At 48.3% G+C, this 5266-nt stretch overlaps 1 protein-coding gene across 1 annotated transcript in view; it reads right to left on the reverse strand.

The window, feature by feature from the left end:
• Window positions 1-5260, reverse strand: part of WDR47 (WD repeat domain 47) — a 66321-nt gene extending 61061 nt beyond the window's left edge. The window contains exon 1 of the mRNA XM_021718393.1: window positions 5254-5260. The gene's annotated coding sequence lies outside the window, so the exon portion shown is untranslated. The remainder of the gene's footprint in view (window positions 1-5253) is intronic.
• Window positions 5261-5266: the final 6 nt, after the last annotated feature.

A 5266-nucleotide genomic window follows, 5' to 3' on the forward strand; every position in this document is an offset into this window, starting at 1 on the left:
AATCACACACACACACACACACACACACACACACACACACACACACAGCCTCTCACAACAATGCTAGTTGGTACACTGATGTCGATATGTTCCTAGAACATTTACCTAGTGGGTGGAGCCTGTACTACAAGGGGTCCACCCTCCAAAAGATAATTCTGGGTTTTTGGGGGTCCACCCTCTTAAAACTGTAATGCGCATTTTCATATAGTACTATTTCTCTATAAAACAGGATGCTGGTACAGGCACCCTGGTTCACATCTACAAACCCAGCTCTTTGGGAGGTTGAGGTGGGAGGGATCACTTGAGGACAGGAATTGGAGACCAGCCTGGGGAACATAGTTAAACCCCATTTTTACCAAAAATTTAAAATTAGACAGATGTGGTGCACCTGTAGTCCTACCTACTTCACAGACTGAAGCAGGAGGATCACGTGGGCCCAGAAGTTCGAGGTTACAGCAAACTATGATTGCATCACTGCACTGCAGCCTGGGTGACAGAATGAAACCTTGTCTCTTAAAAAATAAAATACGATGTTGGCTTGCAAAATGAGAAAAAGCTCCTCACAGAGTGGCAAGCACATGACTGGTGCTCAATCAAGGTCAATTTCTTCCCTTCAGAACTCAAGGCCTTGGTAAGGATGAAATGTCAAAAGAACTGCCAATGAAATGCTGTGAGACAGCTGCTTGTGCTTCTGAGGAGGCATACAAATTTACTTTGGAATAAGTTTACTTAATTTTAAAAATATTTTAGGCATAATTTGGAAACTAGGAAGCTAGATTAATGTTAAAGACGCTACATGAAGAGATCCTACTTGTGGTGACTTCTGCTTGAAGCCATTTAAAAAAGCATGTACGAGCCGGGCTCGGTGGCTCAGCCTGTAATCTCGCACCTCAGGGAGGCTGAGGTGAGTGGATTGCCTGAGCCCGCGGGTTCGAGACCCGCCTGGGCAGCGAGACCTCATCTCTACAATAAATCAAAAAAATCAGCCGGGCGTGGTAGCGCATGCCTGTAATTCCGGCTACTTGGAAGGCTGAGGCGGAAGGATCGCCGGAGCCCAGCAGGTCGAGGCTGCAGTGGCCGCTCCACTGCGTGGCCGCTCCACTGCAGTGGCCGCTCCAGTCTGGGCAACAGGGTGAGACTCCAACTCAAAAAAATAAATAAATAAAAATAAAAAAATAAAAAAGCATGTACGTATTCACTATGTACTGATGGCCTGCTACAGACCGGGAAAGGACAATGGAGCATGAGGAGCATGAAGAGAAAACATAAAAAGAAAGGCTTACAGGGAGTGTGTGCTGTTTTGTTACGATATTTTTTCTTTCTTTTTTGATTCGGGGGTCTCACTCTGTCACCCAGGCTGGAGTGCAGTGGCACAATTACAGCTCACAGCAGCCTCAACCTCAGCTTCCTGAACAGCTGGGTCTATAAGCATTCGCCCTACCCCCAGCTAATTTTATTTTTTTGTAGAGACAATGTCTCGCTATGTTGCCCAGGCTGGTCTCGAACTCCTTGGCTCAAGCAATCTTCTAGCCTTGGCCTCCCAAAGTGCTGGGATTGCAGGTGTGAGCCACTGAGCCCAGCCTTGTTAGGATACCTTTTCACTTGAACAAATAACAAACACGAAACTTGGAGAAAAATCCATTGAAATCTATAAGATTTGGCTATTAGATGTAATGATCTCAAAACCAAAGTATCCTCAGGCATGGGCCAATGCTAGATACAGAATCTACCTTCTCCACATGGAGAAGACCTGAGTTCAAGTGTTCTGTACAAAAATAAAATACATAATATAAAGTAAAGAGTACCATAAGAGAATTACAAATAAAATGCCATGGAAGTTAAGAGAAAAATGAGGTTTCCAGCCAGGCTCGGTGGCTCAGCCTGTAATACCGCACCTTGGGAGGCTGAGGTGAGTGGATTGCCCGAGCCCGCAGGTTCAAGACCCGCCTGAGCAACTTGGTGAGACCTCATCTCTACAATAAATCAAAAAATTAGCCGGGTGTGGTAGCGCGCGCCTGTAGTTCCAGCTACTTGGAAGGCTGAGGCGGAAGGATCGCCGGAGCCCAGCAGGTCCAGTCTGGGTGACAGAGTGAGACTCCAACTCAAAAAAAAAAAAAAAAAAAAAGGTTTCCTATTAAGAATGGGCTTTAAAGATTATGAATCTCTTAATATGTCAAGACAGGATGGGAGTGGTACTCACAATCGTTGTGCATATACTACATGTCAGGCCCTGTGTTTAATAAATTATTCTATACGTTATCTAGGCCATTCATACAACTCTATGATCCTCGTTTTAGAAACCATACACACTAACGCTCAGAAACACTGGGTATTCGCCTCAGATCACAAAGCAAGAGTGCAGAACCAAGAACGAGAAAACCAGTCTATATAACTAAAATTCTGTGACCTCTCCACTATAATATTCTGACTTTTACAGGGGTAAAAACAAGAGGAATCATTAAAACTCAGATAATCCCGAGCCTTATGTCAAAGTTTAAGGAACTGGAATTTCCTGTGCTTCGTAGTGATTTGCCATTCATTTGCTGAGTAAGACTCTAGTGATGCCTCTTAAACTTTTCCACTTACGGGAGAAGAAACTAGACACATCGGCAGAGAGCCCTTAAGCATGGGATTTCTTTTAGAGTCTTTGAATTTGACCTTAAAAATTAGTGTGAATATTGCATTCTCCATATCATCTATCTGTGCTTTAATATAAAACAGCATTTTTGACACAGTGTCCAAGTGAAGTTGATGACAAATCCATGCATGCATGTCATGTTATGGGACAACATCACATCTCCCAGCACACTGCAGCCTATCTATAACAGTGCAAGTCCTCCAATTTGAAAAGCACAGGTTAGAGAGGATGAAGTAAGCTGTCTTACTTCAATACTGGAGAGCCAAGGATCCACACTGAGGATTATTTAGCAGAGAATGTAACTCGAGTCAGAGTTATTGGCCATAGCCTTATATATACATACTGCTAAAAGCAAGACAGCAATCCTGACCCACATATGGAAGGGAAACACCCTTTTCTCCATGTCACCACAGTAATATGGAACGTCTGCCAGGAGTAGGGAACACCTCCCAACAGCTACCAGGGGCCCTCTAAGGTCACTGTTAAGAAACAGGGTCACCGGGTTCGGTGGCTCAGCCTGTAATCCCGTGCCTCGGGAGGCTGAGGTGAGTGGATTGCCTGAGCCCATGCGTTTGCAACCCACCTGGGCAACTTGGCGAGAAAATTAGCTGGGCGTGATAGCGCACACCTGTAGTTCCAGCTACTTGGAAGGCTGAGGCGGAAGGATCGCTGGAACACAGCAGCTTGAGGTTGCGGTAGCTGGGAGCAGCCACTGCCCTCCAGTCTGGGCAACAGAGTGAGACTCCAACTCAAAAAAAAAAGAAAGAAACAGGGTCCTGGTCCTAGAAACAAATACAATCCACTGAAATTTTTAATCATCCTTGACAACGCTCACTTCTATTAAAAGGTAATCAACAGATGCCTCCCAAGTGCTTTCAAATTCATTATTCAACTTCAGAGCCCATTCCCAGACTAAAACAATAGCAGGCATTATCCCCTTTTCACGGGATGAGAAATCAGAGTCAGTAGTAGGGTAAGTAGCTCTTCCAAGAATGTCATCAGCAGCAAAAAGAAGCTTAAATCCAGGCAATCTGCTTTCCAGCTTAGTGATCTACTAATGAAAACGGCACGTCTTTCCGTAAGTATTTTAAAGTGTTCCTCGAACTGCAGCATACATGAAGCATATCACATGCTGTCCATCCAGTAAGTAACTCACAAATTCCATTTCACAAAGAGAAAAAGAGGATGCACACAATTATGTAACTAGGAACATAGGCTAGTATCCCTTTATCTTATGATACATTCCTAGTAGTATTGATTTTTATGACAAGGAAGAAAAGACTAGGAAGTGGTCGGGTGGGAGATAAACAGAGGTTAAAATCCCCTCTGGAAAAAAAAAATTCCATATTCATAACGGCATTCAAATTCAAGTGTTCCGGTTTTTTGCTTTTTTATCTAACAATATAGTGTTATGGCTTACTTGTCTTTTTCATCACTAATAATAATTTTTCTTTCCCGTCGGAAGCCATCTACCCTCCTCCCCAAACCGAAGATAAAATAATCCATTACATCTTCTTCCTAAATGAGACCTCGAGAATATGCCATATAAAGGAAACGGGCTCTTAGTCGTTTCTCGTAAAATGTCAATGCAACATATGCCAACCCTGGAGACAAAAACATTCTACTCGGATTTACTGTGAAAAAAAGATGTCGACAGGATTTTTAAAACCTGCAGGTTAACGTCCGTGCCAATAACTTTTGGAAGAATTCTACAAAGTCTACAACAAAGGGAGGGAAATAAGTATTTAGGATCACAACCTATGAATCTGGGTGGAACAAAGACGTCTCCCTTCATTATGCAGAGAGCACCAAGTTGCCAAAAAACGGTCCCCTCGGCCACCATGCGTGGTGACAGACTGCACGTCTGGGTGAGAGAAGAAAAAAATTACCTGGCCCAAAGCGCCCCCGCCAGCCTCGCCCCCGCCTCGCCGGCGCAAGGTCTCGCCCCAGAACTGGTCCCAATCTTCTCCCCAATAAAGGGAAGCGGCTGAACCCTGCGAGTTCCACACCCTTCTACGCAGGCGCCCCCCGGCGCAACCCCCAGTGCCAAGTACAGTCGCGGCCCCCTCCCCGACCCCACCCGGACCCCCCGAGGTCCGCGCCCAGCGACCCCCGACGTCAGAAAAGCCAGGCCGACCCCGCGGGGCGGCCCCGCCGCCGCCCCCCCCTCCTCCCGGCCAAGGCGTGCCCAGAAAGGGACGCCAGCGCGCCGCCCGGTCCCCGCACGGCTCGGCCGAGGGGTGAGGAGGGGACAGCCGGCGCCGCCAGCACCTCCTCTCTGCGGCGGAGAGCTGGGCAACAACCTCGCGCGCACCCGCTGCTCCGGGCCAGGCGAGGGGCCTCGCCGTCGCCCAGGATCCGCCGGGCGGGGGCAAGGTGTGGTCCAGGCGCGGTGGCCTCGAATGCGGACCCGGCGCTCGCAGGTCCCCGCTCGGCCGCGCCGGGGCCTCGCCCACGACCCCAGCCCCCTGCCGGCCAGCGCCCCAGCCCGCTCGAACCCCTTCTCCCGGCTGCCCGGCCGGAGCCCGGCCAGGCGGCGACGGGAGGCGACGGGTGGCCATGGCAACCCGAGGTGTGCACGGCCCGACCCCGCCTCCGCCTCCCGAGTCGCTCACCTGGAGGCTCCAG

This window comes from Carlito syrichta, unplaced genomic scaffold (assembly GCF_000164805.1).
Source record: "Carlito syrichta isolate Samal-C Ts95f unplaced genomic scaffold, Tarsius_syrichta-2.0.1 Scaffold312159, whole genome shotgun sequence".
Classification (NCBI taxonomy): Eukaryota; Metazoa; Chordata; class Mammalia; order Primates; family Tarsiidae; genus Carlito; species Carlito syrichta.